The 21,136-nt window shown below is 42.8% G+C and overlaps 1 non-coding gene across 1 annotated transcript; it reads left to right on the forward strand.

Annotated features, from left to right (window-relative positions):
• The first annotated feature begins 15,861 nt into the window (after positions 1–15,861).
• On the forward strand, positions 15,862–15,934 carry Trnat-agu. The gene has a single exon. It is a non-coding gene; the product is annotated as a tRNA-Thr (tRNA).
• The last annotated feature ends 5,202 nt before the right edge of the window (positions 15,935–21,136 follow it).

Consider the following 21,136-nt stretch of genomic DNA (forward strand, 5'->3'; position numbering starts at 1 on the left):
TAGAACTGTACCAGAGAAGGCCAGGGCCGAGTTCCTTCATCACCCTTCCTACTGAAATTAGGATAATGTTTGATTTTATAAATTAAAACAAGAACCGTTTTTAAGCAACATGCTGATTTCCGTTCTTGTTTGCAACAAATATACGGGGTTACCAGAAATATGGAAACACCAAAGGCACAACACTTTATTATTCCTAATACGGTGTAGGAAAACAGTTGGCATTCAAAACAGTCGCCAGTCGTCTCGGAATGCATAAATAGAGGACTTGTATGGTTTTCAGTGGAATGTTATACCATACTCCCTGCAAAATAATGACAAGTTCAGGTAACGGTTATGGAGGTGGGTAGTGATCACGTTCCCTTCTCTCCAGAGAAGACACAAAGACTCAATAATATTGAGATCTGGCGACTGTGGTGACAAGGGGAGATGTGACAATTCATCATCGTGCTCACAAAACTAGTCCTGGATGATGCGAGCTGTGTGGACAGGGGCCCTGTCGTCTTGGAATACAGACTCACCTTTGGGAAACGAAAATTGTACCATGGGATGGACTTTATGAGCCAAAATGGTCCCATAATCCTTGGCAGTAATGCGAGCTTGCAGTCCCATGGGACCCATGGAATACCACGATATAGATGCCCAAATCGTCACCGAACCACCGCCCTGCTTCACTCTTCGGACTTAACCTTAGCCAGAAATTGGAAACAGTGTGAGACAAGACACGTCCGACCAAATGACTTTCTTTCATTGCTCCATAGTTCAAGTTTTATTAGTTCGCCACCACCTTTTCGCTGATAATTGGTTTCGTGGTTTGGAATTCCAAATCGCCCTGCAGTTCCCTTCTTCTGGCGCTCCGTTTTTGTTGTTTTGATGTCGATAGGGTTCGCGAGTACGAAATTCAGTTCTGCAGTGACTCTTACAGCTGTCGTCCTCTTATTTTTCGTCACAATCCTCTTCAATGATCGTCTGTCACGATCACGTAACACACAATTTCGTCCGCGTTGTGTCTTATCGGATGATGTTATCCCGCCTGCCCTGTAGGCGACATAAATGGTCGATACGATGCCACTTGAAACATTAAACACTTTGGTTGGTTACGGAAGCACCCACCGTCGGAGTACCAACAACTTGCCCACGTTCGACTTCACTTAGCTCCGACCTAATGCAAAAACAATTACACAGAACACAGTTCTGAACACGACTGACACTTGCAACGTATCGAGAGCATTGCACAGGTGCTGTTCGTGGTAAAACCCAACAGCCCAACCTGCAGGCTTGGTTAGCATCTGCATTTATGCTTAAGCACACATTTCCCTCGGTATTTCCATATTTTTTTTCCAACTCCTGTGCAACGCTCTTTACCTCGGTATACAGTTTTAATCGTAGTTATCGATGAAGATGCACTGAGGACGCTGCTTTTGCCGTATGTCGCAGCTGCGTGTATACGCGTACTTGACACCTTATAGAGAAAGCGAATACGATAGGAGCCTTCTTTGGCGTATAGGTGGGCGACATCAGTACAGCTAGTGTTTCGCCTAAGAATGACGGTCAGACGAATCGGTGAAACATTGAATTTACGTATATGCAGGATCCAGTAGCAATACAGACAAGAATACGAAGAAGATTACATCGAGAAACCATGTCTACTACAATATCATTAGAGATTGAACACAGGATCGGAAACATCGCGCAGTTCTCTGAACCGTCGGCTGAGGATTTGGATTCTGCACTTCCCGAATATGTGTCGAGTGTCTTAATAACTGAGTTATCACAGCCTCTGTTTGATAATAGAACGATGTGGCACAAAAAGCTGAACTCTGATCGTTTGGTTCCTCTATCTTCCGCATGTCGTCTGGCACAATTTAACGTCAATCATCATCTGAAAAATATGGATTTTGTTGTCTAACACGTGATTACCGTATCTTTTATAATGATTGATCAACCGTATGCCTGTTACCAATATCAACAAAAAATATCAAACTAATTTGTAAAATCCTTGGTGTATGAGTATATGGAGTATCTCAGTGTAAAAAATAATAATTTTCATGGTACTGTAGAGCCCTTCACCGTTGGTATTATACCAAAAGTACCAAAAACTCTCGCAACGCTCTCTGCTGTTAAGTTAAAAAAAAAGCATTCGTGTATCTCTTTAACACTCTCAATTGGAACTATTACAGTGTAATCTTCGATAAAGATAGTTCAGATACACAGACAAAGGAACCTGTCACGATTCTTTCTGTAGAATGGTGCACAATTATAGCCGTTTAAGGCAGTTTTTATTTGCATACACAAACAAATCTATATTTTTAGATCGGCGGTTCCACCAACCTCAAACGGTAACGTTCAGAGCAATGAGCTGACCATGCCCTGTCACTCCACCGCAGCCCAGTGATCTGACGGAACCAATAATCTAAAAATGTAAACGTGCAGCTGTGAACTGATGAGTGATGCGAATTACACGCTACTTCATTACGATTTGTACTATCAGTAAGCGCAGTGGCGTTGCCTTGAAATTGTGAAACAGCAGACACCCGTGAACATCCACTAGGAAAAGATCTCTAAGATAGAAGAGGTGCAACAACACTAACCATTAGGTCTAAAAACTCATAGCACAATGCTCAGAACAGGGCAACTACATCAACAATGACATTGTCCATTTGCTGTAAATCTGTGGCTGAAATTGTTATCCGGTCACAGTAAAACGAAATATAGTCTAAATATAAAAGAAAGTAAGCTCTCACTGAGGATAGTATAGTGATTAAACATATCTTGACAAATAAACATATGATGGCATGCTGAAAAGAAATGCCTACGAATTTTTTATTCTGTTCTCGATGTCGGTTGAGGTATTACGTGCCATGCGTATTACTCGTTCGGATATCCTGCATCGTTGACGCAAGTTACAACCCTCTGGCGCTATAGATCTCCAAATTTTGCCGTGTAACATGTCGGTATGTAAAGTAACTATGTCGGTGCGTGAGAAACAGCGTGTTGTAATCTAACCGCAGAAAATGCACACACATGGAACACACCCTTCTTCAACATGACAATACTAGTCTACACACAAGCGTTGTGACATCTGCAACAATCCGACGCCATGGTTTCAGTAACCAAACACCCTCCATACAGTCCCGATTTGGCCCCATCAGATTTTCAGTTGTTTCCAAAACTTAAAGAACATCTTCGGTGACTTCACTTTGATACTGATGACGCATTGCAGGCAGAGATGAGATTGTGGTTCGATCAACAAAGTCAAACATTCTAGAATGACAGTATCAACAAACTGATCTCTCATTGGGAGAAATGTATTCGTCGCCTGGGTGATCATGTTGCGAAAAAAATGTGTAGATATGACGAATAAAGGTGTAGAATGTTAATAAAGTATATTTTATTTAAAAGATTGTAAGCGTTTTCACATAAAAAGTTCAGAGGCACTACTTTTCAGCACACCCTCTTATAATTGTGTTTTGCGAAATACTTACTCTGTTAACCGTATTTTATGCGGACATAGACACAAAGCTTAAAGAATCTAATATCGACAAGGGCTAATGGACCTCTGAAAGTTTGTCGGCCAAGTTCGCACCCAACTCAGTATATTTACTCACCCTCTGACACAATCCCTGACGTCAAAATATTTTCAGTGCACGTCCGAAGGCGTTTGGCAGCACGGTATGTCATTGTCTAGCTTTCAGAGCATTATTTTACTGGTCTTTAGAGGCTGGCTCACGCGAAACTAACTTAATATCGTTTTGAATGATTCAGGCGAACGAAACGTAGAAAACAGGCCGGCAGCTGTGACGTCTGACGTGTAGGCAGCGCAGCCAACAAGAACCAAGGCGCACTGGCAACAACGGATGCCCTCAACCGCTGCCGCATTCATAGCGCACACCGCACGGCCAGCCTCACACACAACCCATAGGCCAGAATTTGCACCAGTTCTAATCATGCGTTGTGTGCTTACGCTATGGATTCTTTTAACATACAGTTACCAGGCCCATTTGTTAAAATCGTGAGACTGTATTCCACTTCTATACCTCAATTAAAGCTTCTTGAGGTACTCGAGCGGAGCGTGAGAAAAATACTTGTTGACATGCATTTACGCGAATTGTAATCGATGTAATTTAAACACACTTGCGGGAGCAATGTCTAAAAGGCCAAAGAATATTCCAAGATTCTGCTCTCAAAACAAGTAGGTAATCAGATGGCTTTAATCGTCTAAGTGGTTCAAATGGCTCTGAGCACTATGGGACTTTACATCTTAGGTCATTAGTCCCCTAGAACTTAGAACTACTTAAACTTAACTAACCTTAGGACATCACACACATCCATGCCCGCGGCAGGATTCGAACCTGCGACCGTAGCAGCAGCGCGGCTCCGGACTGGAGCGCCTAGAACCGCACGGCCACCGCGGCCGGCTCAGCCTGATGTAAATCTCTCTCTGTCTCTCTGCGAGTCTGTGTGTTTATGTGTGTGTGTGTGTGTATGTGTGTGTGTGTGTGTGAGAGAGAGAGAGAGAGAGAGAGAGAGAGACAGAGAGAATGGGCACTGAGCACTATAACATTATGCGACTTAACTTCTGAGGTCATCAGTTGCCTAGAACTTAGAACTAATTAAACCTAACTAACCTAAGGACATCACACACATCCATGCCTGAGGCAGGATTCGAACCTGCGACCGTAGCGGTCGCTCGGTTCCAGACTGTAGCGCCTAGAACAGCACGGCCACTCCGGCCGGCAGAGAGAGAGAGAGAGAGAGAGAGAGAGAGAGAGAGAGAGAGAGAGTAGACTAATACCCACAAAAATAATGGTAATCACCTGTATCTTTTCTAACGTCATGCAAACCTCGACGAACATAAACATAATTTGCCAGTGATTCTAGCTTGTAACCCTTCCCGCTGTCCGCGCGACGGCTCCGGTTGCAGGTTCGAATCCTGCCTCGGGCATGGATGTGTGTGATGTCCTTAGGTTAGTTAGGTTTAAGTAGTTCTAAGTTCTAGGGGACTGATGACCTCAGCAGTTAAGTCCCATAGTGCTCAGAGCCATTTGAACCATTTTTCAAATGGCTCTGAGCACTCATTTTTCAAATGGCTCTGAGCACTATGGGACTTAACTTTCAGTATGTTTTTACTCCTTCTTATTAAAACAAACATAGACTCAAATTGCAACATATTTCTCAACAAATTCTTAACTAACGGAAATGCCGTGTGACTAGGGCCTCCCGGCGGGTAGACCTTTCGCCTGGTGCAAGTCTTTAGAGTTGACACCACTTCAGCGACTTTTTTGTCGATGGGGATGAAATAATGATGATCAAGACAACACAACACCCAATCCCTGAGCGGAGAAAATCTCCGACCCAGTCGGGAATCGACCCCGGGCCATTAGGCACGAGATTCCGTCACGCTGACCACTCAGCTACCAGGGGAGGATCTTAATTTAACTGACTACGTTCCACTGTGATGACACTTGCTACAGACTCAAAAAGTAAAACACAAGTTCAAAACGCAAAAACAATGCCATCTCCAAAGATCTCACCATGGAAGGAATGTTCAACCTTAATTTCCCTTAGATTCATTGGAGGCATTCTCTTTGGATGTTAAAATAATTAGTGCTCTTATTGTAGTCTCCTGAAGTCTCACCATTAGATTTACTACGTACGTCTGTAATGAAACCCAAGGAAATCCAGTTACTGACGTAGATGTCTTTGGTACTGTCCCTGATGGGATAGAGATTATAAGGAAATTCAGTTACTGGTGTAGGTGTCTTTGGTACTGTCCCTGATGGGATAGAGATTATTATTAACGGACCAGCTGTTCGATTAGACCGAGTTTTACAAGGAAACCGGTCACTATATTTTTGAAGGAATAATGTAGGATTTAGCGACACCACGGAAATACTACATGGGGACGGCGAGTCACGAATATGAACGGCGATCGCATCGAATATCAATCTCGTGCCCTACCCTTCGCGTCCCTTCGCTAGTGAGAAGCCATTTCGATCATTTCTCATGAAAGTTTAACCTGATTGCAAAAACTGAAAAGGAAAATAGGCATCATTTATCTAGATTTGGGGATTCATATTTATTTAGAGTAGAACACTGAAAACACGTGATCGATTCTGTTCTAAAGCACCAGATCACGGAAATGTATAGTGTCCTTTCACAAGTTTGTGTGCACTTTTGTCCGCCAAGCGAAGTGGCTGCGTGTTTAGGCACTGAGCTCGCATTAGCAAGGAGCGGAGTTAGTATCCCAGTTCGATCGAGGATTTCTGTTGGTGTCCTAACTCACTTCTGTCATATGGCCGAACAGTCCCTCTGAAAGGGATACAGCTTACGTCCTGTCCCATCCTCGTCGTATCCAAGTAACACTGTTTATAATTACCTACAGATGGCGAGATGTTAAAGCCAAATCTTCTGTCTTTTCTTTTACTTTTGTTAAAACATATAAGTTTTCACTTTCAAAGACGTTAAACCCACAGCGTGTCTGAGTTACATAGATCCAACATGAGTGAAAGGGAGAAGAAGAGAAAGAGATCCTCCTACAGTGGGCTTGTGGCAGATCACATTCGATTGGTGTTGTTGATCTTAGTTAGCACTAGCGACGTGCTTTTGTGGAAAGCCTATGCCTATAGGAACAAATGTAATCGAGATCTGTAAGGACAGAAGTAATTTGGTTGTTCATTATTCCTCTGAACAATAAAGTTTCTAGTAATAGAGACCAAAAAACTTATCTACAACTATCGGTAGTAAACTGTACTGGAAACGCTCGGCATTCATACTATGAAGATTACTACACAATAACGAGAGCGTCGTTCATACACGTAGGTCACCCACACACTAAAGGCATCTGAATCGTACTATTCACGTAAACCGTTTTGGACCTGGACTCTCTAGTCACACCGTATCGGCGGAACTAAGCGTCTCTGATTAACAGCGTTTTACATAGAATGTTGAAGAGTCAGCGTTTGTCTGCGGTAGCCGGCGTGTGCTTCTTGTTAGGCTCCAAGAATGCTCGGCATTTCCAGATGGGTGAGGCAGCGAGATAAGACGCACGCCAGAATTGAATGTGCTTGACGGTAGTTACTACAGACTCACTACCGTTAGGGCGGAGCTGCGATATTCATCAGCTCCCTCGTTCTCTTCTCATCGTTTTGCTCCACCTTAATACGTCAGTAATATGCAGAAAATTGCCCTATAAAAAAGCCTATGAACATTGTTATACTCCGTTACTTCGGAAACGGCGAGGTAGGCCTTTTTTTCGCTGGCAAGAAATTCCTTTTTGCATATTTAGATGCACCATTACAGAATTCATTGTGAGAACGATTGCATTGTTGCGGTATATCGCAGGAGTAAAGTAATAGTTAATGTGGTAGTCGCGCTTTTTTATTCGCTTTAGGTAAATTTGTCTTCCAATTTGCGAAGGATAGTTCAAACGCTGTGGCTTTACTGCAGAGAGCTTCTTAGCTAAAGGGAAGCAGTAAAGAGAACAAAACAGCTATGAGAATGTAACTTGAAATGTTGGATAATTACAGCAACAGATATTTTTGTCTAGAATGCGATGCGATTTCAGATTTAAAACAAGAAGTGCTTTGCTACAGAATATAAGTGACAGTGAATTTGATTAACCGTGGATAGGTAACTGAATTTAATAGCTTTGCTGATGGCACGGAAACTGCTTGTACGGTACAAAATAGACAATTAACTAACGGGAACTCGATTTAAAGAACTTGCGAAATGTTTATTGTTCGGGTCTAGTAGTTCTTTATGATGTTAATATGTCAGACGAACAATCGTAATTGCAATTATTGTGCGACAGTTTACATATTTTTACTGCAACTGGTTTTTACTGAAACATTGGACATCATCTCACAATATCATTTACATTTTATGACTCGAATTGTGTTTCTGTTAATAGGGCTTGAGTAATGTTACGGATATTAGTTTGTTCGAAAAAGTTCCTTATATACAGGGTGACAATTATTGAACCATATGAAATAAAATAATCATAACTTCTGAACGGTTTGGGTTAGGACATTCAAACTGCACAGTTGGTCGCGGGGCATGATGGGAATTAACATGGGCTGTGTGGTTTGGTTTAGCAGCGAAGCCCACTTTCATTTGGATGAGTTCATCAATAATCAAAATTGGCTCATTTAGGGGACCGAGAATCCGCATTTCGCGATCGAGAATCTCTTCACCGTCAGTGGGTGACTATGTTATGTGCAATGTCCAGTCATGGAATAATCGGTGCGACATTCCTTGATGGGACGATGACTACCGAACGGTACTTGAAGGTTTCGGAAGATAATTTCATCCCCATTATCCAAAGTGACACTCATTTCGACAAAATGTGGTTCATGCAAGACGGAGCTCGACCGCATTGAAGCAGGAGAGCGTTTGATGTCTTGGAGGAGCACTTTGGGGACCGCATTCTGACTCTGGGGTACCCAGAGGCCACTTGCATGAGCATCGATTGGTCGCCATGTTCTCCGGATCTGATCACAAGCCACTCCTTTTTGTGGCGCTATATTAAAGACGAGGTGTATAGCAATAACCCCAAAACCATTGCTGAGCTGAAAACAGCCATTCAAGAGGTCGTAGACAGCATCGATATGCCGACACGTCAGCAGGTCGAGCAGAATTCCGCTATTCGCCTGCGCCACATCATTGCCAATGAAGACACGCATATCGAACATGTCATAACCTAAATCCGAATATCTGCAGTGACGTTTATATGTTGAATAAAGTGTTTGCATGCCGTAGTTTGTAACTAATTTACTTTTTTTCATATAGTTCAATAATTATCACCCTACATATAAGGCTTCCTGATATCCTCCGCTAACTGCAGTAATACCCATAGCCACAAAATGGAGTTAGCGGGGAAGCGTGCAAAGTTGTACGATTTAAAAGAATAAATCAGGCTGCTTGTTGTTTTCTTCTCTGCAATAAGCAACGTGTAATAAGTGAATGTTGTCCATAACTGAAGCAGCTGCACTCCGTAACTGTTCCTTTATGGAGTGTAGAACAAGAACCGCTACGAGGAAATTTGTGGGACTGTTCAGTATAATCACACAAGCTTTCGCTTTAATGGATTCTGAAATCTAAACGATCTGTTCGGCTACCTCAACGACAGAAAATGCTTGCATAAACAGCATCAACAGTAGTCGGTTTCATTCCCGACGAAGAGGATGTATTTAGTCCTTCCCTTGTTGACGAGGCGAAAATTCCAGGCGTCGTTTATATTTGAGTATCACGCTGAAATACTTGCGGGCGAGAAATAATTACTAGAATATTCATAATTTGTATAAATGCTGAGTTCTCAGAAATCTATAACCTTTAGTTTATTCTGTCCGAAGATCGGACAAGTTTAACCATCAGCAGCTTCAGGAATTGCTGGATAACGGCCTCTTACAGACTTCTCGATGAATTTCGGTCTTCAGCTATACAAATCCAGATGCTTTGTTGCTACTTGCTTTCTAATGTCATCCATGCACCTTACGTACCCTTTCATCTAGGTGTTCTCATATCTCTTGAAAGTCCTAGAGCGTAACGTCGAATGACCAGGAAGACGGGGCCACCTCTGCCTGGAAGCGCTTCCAAGCGCTTTCACATACAGTAGTCTTGTTGGTGACGCAACATCTTGTCGGTTCCTTGTCAGCTAACTGTGGTCACGTATACAGCTACAACATGTTAATGTAACTGATAGACTTAAAGATACAGTATGGTCCAATAATGATGTCAACCATCAAACAGTACCACATTTTCACCTTAGGGTTCTCATTAACCATTGCTCTTACAGAGACTGGATTGGTTTTGTCACAGACACAAGTATTATATTTGTTTGTTATACCACATAAGGGAAAAATGAGTTGGTCTGAAATTACCACAATGTTTAAATGCTCAGAAATATTCACAAAAAACTGCATTTCCTTTTCAGCAACTGCATTGGTTATGGGTCCAACGGTAAACGTTTCCTAAGGACTCGATTCACTGTTACCTTAAGGACAGATACTCCCGTGAGGCTATCCGAAGAAACGCTGGAATGTAACTCATATACGTTTTATGTGTGCTTGACGTGCCCGTGGTTGCCCAGAGCGAAGCTTCACCTCCAAATTGCCTGTCTGCAGGAACCTACAGGAGAGACTGCCGTGAGGGTGGTTTATTTCCGTACCGTATGGCATTTGGAAGTCCCTATGCTGCCTTTTTTCTTTAGCGAGTATTAATGTGCTAAAATATTGATACTCTCTGAAACCACAAGCACACTAAGAAACGAACACTGTTAGTATATGTCATTTGCTTGGGATGTTATAAAATATTAGGTAGCATTTGGACAGCGCTTATAGTAACGATGTTTGATTCACAGGCACCAACCGCTGTGTACACATGATGTTTGATTTGCTGGCACTAACCGCCGCTTACAAAGTATGCCTAGGCTGCAAGGTCAGCCTTCGCCGAGAGCTAACAAAATAGATACTTCGTAATTTACAGGAGTGCCTAACCCTTTCGTAGACATCACAATCCAGTTATTGTAGAAACCACGTAAAAAAGAAATACTACTTTTTCCGGAATCAGTGTAGGACTGACACTCTATGACTTGATAGTCATAATGTTCTGACTAATCAGTATACATTACACACAGAACAGTAATCTTTGAAGTATTTCACACTTCCGCTCTACTACGACTGTTTACGCAATAGTTTCATGTACAGCGAACGATAAGAAGTAGTTTCGTGCGTAATATCAGTTTTACTGTATCTAAGTTCGTGAAAGTTTTTCGGGCACTACTACAATTTCATTTTTCAAGAAACTTTGTACCTTAAAATGGTAATTACACAAAAAGTGGTTCAAATGACTGAGCACTATGGGACTTAACTTCTGAGGTCATCAGTCCCCTAGAACTTAGAACTACTTAAACCTAACTAACCTAAGGACATCACACACATCCATGCTCGAGGCAGGATTCGAACCTGCGACCGCAGCGGTCTCGTGGTTCCAGACTGTAGCGCCTAGAGCCGGCCGCGGTGGTCTAGCGGTTCTAGGCGCTCAGTCCGGAGCCGCGCGACTGCTACGGTCGCAGGTTCGAATCCTGCCTCGGGCATGGATATGTGTGATGTCCTTAGGTTAGTTAGGTTTAAGTAGTTCTAAGTTCTAGGGGACTGATGACCATAGATGTTAAGTCCCATAGTGCTCAGAGCCATTTGACCCATTTGTAGCGCCTAGAACCGCTCGGCCACTCCGGCCGGCGGTAAATACACAGTCAGATGATTTATGTTTATATCACTTAACTGAAAAGACGTATCTGAATTCTTTCACAGTCTCGAATACCGTCAGCAGACACTATCGAAAATAGGAAATGTGAAATAAAAAATTCAGGCGTTGAAATGGCGTCTTTCATTTACGGAAAATAAGCAACATTGGATAGTGAAAGGTGGGACGATTTTATATCCCATTGAATTCTATCCAGTGAATATCTTGAGGATACTTCAGATTCGATTTGATAATTTTAATTGTATTATGTCGCAGGATTTTCTTCTTAATTAAATTCCCTGCGTGTACCGTTTCCGTACTTTTTTACACTTGAGCATGTTTCTTGTCGTCAGCGTACTGAATGCCGAATGGATATTAAGTAAACGTTTGGACTGAGACAGTTGTCTCAATAGATTCCTAGAAATTTATAGTTAGCTCTTTTGGACGTCGTCTTAAAGTAATACAATTAAGAAAAGTTGAAAATTAAATTCCCATTGGACCTGTTTCATTTACTGCCGGTTACTGTTTTCCCTGTATTACAGGTCAGGCTTTATCTGAACCTTAACGAGCGTCGTAGAGAGAATTCAGATTCACAGGGATATAAAATTCTTTGTCGCTGTTAATAGAGGGCTTTGTAGAGAGCAAGGAGTGTGCGCCCGCGGCCGGCTCACAAAATAAATAATGGTCGCTGCTTTTGTTGCTTGCACCTCACTCTCTTCACATGCACAATTCGAGGCAATCATAAAGCACTGGCAAGCCATATAGATCTGCGCAGATACAAACCTACTATTGTTCGGTACCAATGGCACGAGTGAGCACGTATGTGGAGCTCGATGTGCAAACCTCTTCCGATCAACTGCAATGCTCTTTATTTGCTTCCACTTATCAGAGATACTGTTAGGCAGCAGCATGTTCCTTTATCCACTTCTGTTGATCTAATTATCCTCTTCCGGTTTCCTCTGGATGCGTAAATGGTGGGTACGTGCTCTTGACCGAAACCTTCAAACTAAGATAAAAATGATTTCTTTGTTCTTTTCTGCTCTCTGCGTCGTACAATGGAAGACGCTTCAGGTTGCCTTGCGTCAGTTACACAGAAACGAACTAAAGTCTGCTACACTACAGTGAACATGTATATAGTTTTTTCAGTCTGTTATCGGCAAACCTCAAGTCGATTCCTAATTTTTAGTCAGCGAAAGGGTTTAACTGACTAAATCTTCCAACTGATATAATGGAATGAATTAAGTTATTTCTATTTATTAGACTATTTATTATGCACTGAAGGCCATATAGCATTTGTTGCGTTACCCGCTGTTTTCATATGTCGATTAACGCCCCAATAACAAGAAAGCGACTAAAAAAATCGTGGATAACGAAGTTTCCTCATCTGTAAATGATAAACGAATGCAAATGAACCTAAAACATGTTCGCGCTGTGCATATAAGATCCACAAACACATTAAAAATATCAACTACGTAATAATATGAAAGATTTATTTTTATTTTTAGTCATTTCACTAGTGCTCGGATGAAAAACATGTTTTATCAGTTTTTGAGTTGTCTGTCAGGTACAAGATGAAGCTTCTGAAAGTTTTGCTGTGCTCATTGTGATTAATATTAACGTCGTCAACAAAGTGGTCCTTGTACAAGAGGTAATTTATTTAAAACTGTTTCCAGGAAACCTTACGCTAATGCGGTGTGCACTATGCAAATACCATTCAAAGTTGCATGAAGGGCAGCGTATTAGCTCACGTAGTGTTTGCTCATGAAATAGTAATGAGATACTTTCCTCAGCACCCTCCTGTTCGTTCCAATTCACCATGAGACGTTTTTGAGTGGCAATGCTGCTACCAACTTAGCCCAATGTTGACATGCTATTCTTTCTTACTCGGGAACATAAGCTGCGCCTGAGTTCAGTGGTAATTTTTAAATTCGTTGCTGTCGGTTTCCCGCATGGTTTTTCTGGTATTCACCCGATGATGTTAAACCACAGACATAGGGACGCGTAATATTCCGTATTGCTTCTAGGTGCCTGAGGCAAAACAAATATTACAACGTATGTGATAGGGTAAAAGCAAAACAGAATCGTATTTTATTTCTTTTTTCTTTTTACGTAGACGATCCCTGTTCTGAGCTTTGATGGACACGCCCCGAAGGCGATGGCCAAGAAACACTTGTCGATGTACCAATGAATGGTGGGTCTATCTCGCTGGTCAAGGTTTCTGCAACTCCACCGGTCGCTAACCTTTCTTCTCCTGGGTGGCCTACTCCGAACAGGTTTAACGTAATGGCTTCTTAATTCTCCTGTATTGTTTAATGGAAATTTGAGAACATCATCGCAAATGGCTGACTAACAAGATCTTCAGATGCAAGTTACGAAAGCATCTTTAATAGTGTTTCGAGGTAGAATACTTTCTTTAAATAATAGCAGCCCTCGCTTAAAAGGTTAACAACAGGCTATACAAACTTTTGAATCAGCTTTGTTAATGGCTGTGAACGAGATTCAGGCTAATAGTTTTTAAAGAGTACAGTTGCGCTATAAAATTTCTTGCTGTTTTCAGTTTAAGCCATCCCGTTTATACTTTATCGCTCCTCCCCAAAAAAGAATAAAACAGTGGTGGAGAATGATTTATGATGGTCGTGTTTTCTTCTTTTATTTAAAATTATTTTTACTTTGTCTCTCTTTGTCTCTGACACGAACGACTGATGTTTATAGACTTCACTCCTTATCGCAATTGATGGGACCTTATAAGCAGGAATATTACATACCGTATAACTGTTGTATGAATCATTGTGTAGCACGAAAACTCAAACTATCTTCCTGTGCTAATACTGAAATTAAAGTTTATAGCTCGAACGGAGCTAAAGCTGGAACACGAATTTGAATTTCTGACGAAATAGATGAAATGAAATCGTGATGACATAGAAAAATCTATTTCGGAGTGGAGAAATAGAGAGACTAAAAATTACTGCATTGTTAATTACGAAATGGAGCTACACAGTTCTTACAGTACTTTGCACAAAGCATTCGACAAGGACTACTTACTTTTATCAGTGCAGTTTTGCGTCTATAAAATACGAATAGAAATTGGAGAAGAGATTTAGATTGAATTTTTAACTTATGGAAAATTATCTGAATACTGTCACATATAAGGGTCTAATGTAGCCGTTAAGTTACGAATATAACTGCAGATGTATAGTTCTCGACTGCTGTAAATCTGCACATACAAGCCGTGTGTTTTACCTGGGAACTTACTGTTCAATCAGACGAAAGGAAGCTTGGAGATAAACGCCCCATAATCTTTGAAACCATAGGTTTGCCACAAACTCTGACTATACAACGACAGAGCCGAAAATAGGCCATCATCGTTTCCTTATAACATGCGAGTTCAGTGAATTAGGGCAACCACGTAGAATCTACGAAGGAATGGTCGTACGAAGTAAGGGTCTAGTGCCTTAAGTACTGCACAACTCGCTTGATAATAGAGTTAAGTAACTTCTTAAAAGCGGTATGTCCAATATAGTTTTTGTTGTTTACGTAAAAAAGCTAAGAACATTGTAAAATGAAGCAGTATTACGTGAGTGAGAGAAAAGGCCCCTGAAAAGTAGCAGTGCGAGAACCCATAGGTAACTGTCGTCGGAAATTAAATTCATCGCCGGCATCATGGAGGAGGGGTCCTGTATTAAACTCTTCAGATGACTTCTAATGAGGAACAACTTCCTTTACAGATATTTACCGACACGGTGCTTTTTCTTGTCGTTTCGTTACATTTTGATATTCACTCATAATATCTTAAGCGCAACATTAATACACACTACAATGATTTACACTACACAATTACCTATACGCCTGACACATTGCGTACGGTGATCGGAGGAAGAAAACGACAAACCACCTTCACTAGGTGTCTACCGTGGATGCAGCGAGATGCACTGCCTGATAAAATAAAGTGGAGAGCCCGGAAGACATGGTCGAATATCAACGCAACTTCGTGCACGTACATAACATTGGCGAGTATGTAAATATGTATGTGCTGTCAGTGCTTTCGAACATGTCGGAAAGAAAGGACACCATTTTTATCCAGCAGCTACTGTGAATTAAGACAGAAAGGAATTAGGGACATTGGCTGCGAGTGGATATTGACTCAAATGGATGGGGAAAGTTGAAAATTTATGCCAGACTGGGATTCGAACCCAGGTCTGCTGCTTACTGGGCATATACTCTGACCATTAAGCGATCCGGTTACAGTGGCCATCACAACTCGGGTAGTCCGTGTCTGTTCTTTCGGACATTTTCCGTTGGCTAAAATAAATGCCCACTCGCAGCCAATGTCTGTGATTCCTTATGTCTTAATTCATAGTTGCTGGTGAATCAAAATGGTATATGCTCTTTCGGACATGCACGAAAAACAGACAACACATATATATAATTAAAGCGAAGATTGTCAATGATCTCTTCAGTGCGGATGCACGCCAGACCGGAAGCCTTACGGGAATCGTAGAAATGCCGCGGGTAATGAGGTAATGGGCAAGGGGAACTACATTAGTTGTGTTTGGATAAGCTGAGAATTTTTGTTTGACGGGAGGCGTGCAAGGGTAGTCCATGCAGTTGCGGTGGCCACTTTGTCTGGATGGCTTAGTGGTCAGAGCATCTGCCTAGTAAGTAGGAGACCCAGGTTCGAATCCTGGTCCAACACAAATTTTCAACTTTCCACACTCATATAAATACGAGTATATGCCCACTCGCAGCCAATGTCCGTAATTCCTTTGGAAATGTAACTGACTGATGATGATGTTTGGTTTGTGGGGCGCTCAACTGCGCGGTTATCAGCGCCCGTACAAATTCCCAACCTTTGCTCAGTCCAATCTCGCCACTTTCATGAATGATGGTGAAATGATGGGGACAACACAAACACCCAGTCATCTCGAGGCAGGTGAAAATCTCTGACCCCGCCGGGAATCGAACGCGGGACCTCGTGCTGGGCAAGCGAGAACGCGACCGCGAGACCACGAGCTGCGGACTAACTGACTAGAGTTGCATTTCTCTGTAACAGGTGGAACGGCCGTCAGAGTGCATTTGTGTTGTTCGTTATCAGTGCTGTTACCACGCTTGTTTGGGTATATAAGGGCTGGAACAGCGTCAGATGTTGGGTGATCAGTGTAGGACGCAGAAATGCCGCGTATTCATATGAGAGAGCGCTATCAGCAACTGACAGAGTTTCAAAGGAGACTCATTATGGGCTTTCATCTGGCCGGATGGTAGAATCGTGTAACATAGAGATTTGAGTGGCATTCATATACGGCAGTGATCTGATGTTGGACTGAATGGGAACTTGAGGGCAGGCACACTTGTCTAGGTTCCGGCCGACTACGTCTGACCACTACAAGGGAGGGTCACTGCATTGTGCATCAACCACATCGTAACCCTCTCATATCTGCGCCTGTCATCCGAGAACAACTCTCTGCAACATCCTATGTGATTCTACACCATTCATTGGAGAATAGCGGCTGTCTGGCTAGGGAATTGCCGTCCGATGTGTGGGCTGCCGTTAACACCACAACACAAACGGCTGCGACTGGAGTGGTGGCGAGACTGGGAAGCATGAACTGCTGATGAATGGCTTCGCACTGAATTCAGTGATAAATTGCGGATCTACACCATCCCACATGACCATCGTCAGCCAGTATGGCGGCACATGGGGAGAGTACCTTTTTTCCACTAGTTTGATGGTTTGGAGAGGCACAGTGGTGTTACTACTGGCGTCATGGTGTGGGGAACCATTGGATATGACTTCAGGTCACGGCTGGTAGTGACTGAGGAAACCCTAACACCACAACGGTACGTCAAGAACACCGTGCACCGTCACGTGTTACCACTCATACGACTGTATCGTGGCGCTATTTTTCAACAGGACAACACTCGTCCACACAGGTAACGTATATCTATGAATTTTCTGTGTGATGCCTTGGTGCTCCCGTGGTTAGCAAGGTCCCAATATTTGTCCACGATAGGACATGGGTGGCATCAGCTTGGACGTCAGCTCTATCCTAGTGCCGTGATATCGGCGAGCAGTTACGACCGTTGGCCAGCTTGCCTCAGAGAGAATGCAACGGCTTTATGACGTGCCTTAGAATCGAGTCACTGCATACATGTGGGCCAGAGAGGGCACAACAACGTACTGATAAGTGGGCCGATGCTGTCAAATTCTGTAAATCTGATTCGATTTAGTAATCACTAAAATAACATCACACACCCTCTCAGTCTCATTTCGTTGCCACTTCTTCTTCGGGTGCTTCACTTTCTTTTACCAGGAATGTAATTCTCCGCTTTCTATCGCAGAGCAGATGGACGACCCTAACGTTTTAAAAGAGTCAACAGTGGTTTCGTAGAAGAAATCAGTTAATTCGAATTTCAGAATGCTGACCGCACGTTTGCTATCCTGAGGAATGAAAGAAGTCGTCAAGTGCGCCTGTCATTCAATATGGAATTCTCTGTGACATATTCTGATATCCCCTATATAAAGAAATTGGTTACTATGCCGTTACACTTAACACAAACTAAAACGCTCATGAGTAAGAAATGCACGCATTTCCGAAATCGGAACTTTTGAAGAAGATGGGAGCATGTGAAATCAGAGGAAATTTGTGGTTAGGATGAGTTTTAGGATCCGGTGGAGGGAGCTTTACATAAATGCCGTGGCGGCCACTTAACTTGTGTTAACGAGACCGCCATTTAGGCAGCAACGTATTATTTACCAGCAGCCCGGGCCAGGGCTGTTTCGGAACACGAACGAATGTAAATAACAGCCGGCATTACAGTAATGACATCAAATCGCCGGCGCCAGATTCTGTGCCGTTCCTGGCTTTGCAGCAACGTGATGGCTTTCGGTAACTACATCCCTGCGTCATCTTACAGTCATGCTCGAGTTTCTTATTAAGAAACAATCGCATTTCGTCGTCCCACAATGCTGAAATATTTAGCTCATTTTTGTTTGACATTACGATGTCGTATCGGTGTGGGGCCATCTCGGACGATTCAGTCTGGATTGGCCTTTGTGGATGAGTCGCTCGTGACTTAGCTAACGAGCCGGACTAGGGTGATTAAGCCAAGCCGTGGGAAAACTGGCGGTCGTATGATCACATTGAGAATTCAGCTCTGCTCGTGCCGAACACGGGTTTGAAAATTGAACTACGCTGCCTCATCTACATGACCCAGAGAGTGCTATAGTCGCAGCGTATACCCTCAGCAATAACGACAAACATGTTTTTTTTTATAGTTAGCGTCTTTCTCGTCGTGAGGAGCTACTCATAGTACCTTGAAAGTGCCCGTAGAAGGTTTTCACATTTTTTAATCGATTGTGGTAGTCGATGTTTTTAAAAATATGGGACGATGAACTAGTCTGTCACGATCGGCTGGCCTGTTCAAATAACAGTAGATAGAACGAACGAACCATACGTCGATTCACTCATTTCAGAGCGACAGATATCTTCGAACCTAGATGTATGTCTCTTCCTTGAGGAAGTATCGTTCTTCTGTCCATCCTGTAGCTCGTCAAAGAGGCTTCACAGCAAATTTGTGACTCTTAGGAATTTTGTTACATCTTGAATGATTTCTCCAGGTATTTCAATTTACTTGTCTTTATGATTCCTGTGAGTCATTTGAGTCAGTTCGTCTTCGAAAAAGCGGAAATGAGACGTTTCTTTGTGGGCCTGTTGTTGTGAGGTGGTGCACTGGTGAGACTTTATACTCGCATTGGCATGGACGACCTTGTCTGGCTATCCATACTGAGTTTATGCGTGGTTTCCTTCAACAGCTTAAAGCTAATTTCTGGGAGTTTCCCTTAAAAGAGAAATGGCGTATTTCCTTGTGGAGCCTTGGGATCGGTCTCTAGTGACTTCACTGTTGATGGGTTACTAACCGCTAACCATCATTCGCATTTGTTGTTGCTATTCATTCTATAAGTGGCAATCAAATGAAAACGGGGCACATGTAGAAATGAAAGTAAATGGTTTATCATTTCAAAAGTAATCCTCATAACTGTTAACTAGGTCAGCCCACAAGTTGTCAAGTTTGTTTCGACTACGCTGCAGAAGTTTCACTGGGAAACCCCTACACATGTCATAATCACTCGAGTAACCACATTATTTCACACAGCCGAAATAAGGTTTGTTTTTCGGGCTAGCGTCATGTGAAGGGAAAGAAGCACAGTGTTCGTGACGTAAAATTTTGCATAATGGAGGCATTATGTTTACGGAAACGTTTGTACTTTTGAAGCAAGCTGAGAAAATGTTGTAGTGTGTTGAATACAATATCGCAAACGCTTATCCCGACTCAGATGTGGTGGTCGTCTGTCAGTTTACTATGGCCAGAGACTGCGGAGGTGATATCAAGTGGTGTCGCACACATTCACATATTAGGGTTTAACTGCAAAACTACTGGCAGCAGAGGTTCTCTCGTTTCATAATCTCCAGGCATCACTCCAAGAGTTTTTTTTCTTAATTTAAAAATTAAAATTAATTCGGGTACTGAAAGGATGACATTTGGACATCACTGATTATTTTTAATTAAAATTACCACTCGAACTGAACGATACTCCGAAAGAAGTGTCCCACATTTATGTGGCACATAATGCTACGAATACGTCCACATGAATACCGTTCTTTATGTGGCAAAGCAAACGCCTTTGGGATAATTGGGAGGGGAGTACTTTGAGCGTGAAAAGATTGTACATGTAAATCTGAACATAAGAACAGACATCGAACGAATTCAGAGACCTACTATAAGGATCGTAACAGGTGAGTATAGATAGCCCTTACGGAAGTGTAACAGAGATACTTGGGAAATTTAAATGGCCAACTTTGGAGAAAAGGCAACGTTGTTCTTACGAAACGCTGTTCAGTAAATTTGCACAAGCTGTATTCGAGGAAGATTACCACGAGAAAAACACAAGAGAGATTGGGTCTCGTACAGAGGCAGACAGTCATTCTTCCCTGCTGAATACACGAATGATATAGCGCAGAAAATCGCCAATATTGCAACGAAGCATCCTCTGTCACTCGTCGTGTAGTAGTTTGAGGAATATATGTATAAATGTAGCTATATATTACATTTCGGAGGCTCGATGCATTCAGACGTTTGGTTTGTAGAGCCGAAGACAAATTGCGTCTGTAGCTACGTTCTCGGGTCGTGTGACGAAAGCACGCAGCGAACCATTTGCTCAGTGGATGGCTGACAAGAAACTGGAGAAACAACACGGAGGCGAAACGAGCGAGCTGTGCGAATTGGGACGGCTGTTCCAACCGGTCCGGGCATGCGTGGTGAGCCGGAGTAAACAGACGGCCGGGCCACGCACAAATTATTATCATCAGCTCAGGGGCCCGTCACCACTTTGCGTGCCTTCGGCTGCGCTGGAATAACCATTATTTGCTCAACGAGAGAGATGCCGCTACACGACTGCCCCTAAGTTGGAAAGAGATGCGCGCCGCAGCAAAAAAAGGTACCGTCGGCACATAATCCGCTGCAACAGGTGCCCGAGCCGGCTGCGCCGCTCCGCTCCGCGCTGCTTAATGGCCAGTATTGGGTTTCACAGTTGTTACACGTATTTCGCGGTGCATGTGCCTCTCACGTCGCCATAGCCAAGCCGGCTGTACGTCTTCTTCCTCGTCCAATTCGCGAATCTTCATATTCACGCAAATACGTACGCAACCGAACTGTTACGTCGTCTACAAATATTTGACAGAGGAGTAAAGTCGCCATCCGAATGTAATTAACAGAGCGAGGTGCCGCAATGGTAAGCCAAATGTCTCACACTCCGATGAAAACCCCATCCGCGAATCGAGATTGAGGTTTTCAGTGGTTTCCGTAAGTCGCTTAAGGCGGGGGCAGGGTACTTCCTCTA

Source organism: Schistocerca piceifrons, chromosome X, assembly GCF_021461385.2.
Source record: "Schistocerca piceifrons isolate TAMUIC-IGC-003096 chromosome X, iqSchPice1.1, whole genome shotgun sequence".
In the NCBI taxonomy this organism is placed as follows: Eukaryota; Metazoa; Arthropoda; class Insecta; order Orthoptera; family Acrididae; genus Schistocerca; species Schistocerca piceifrons.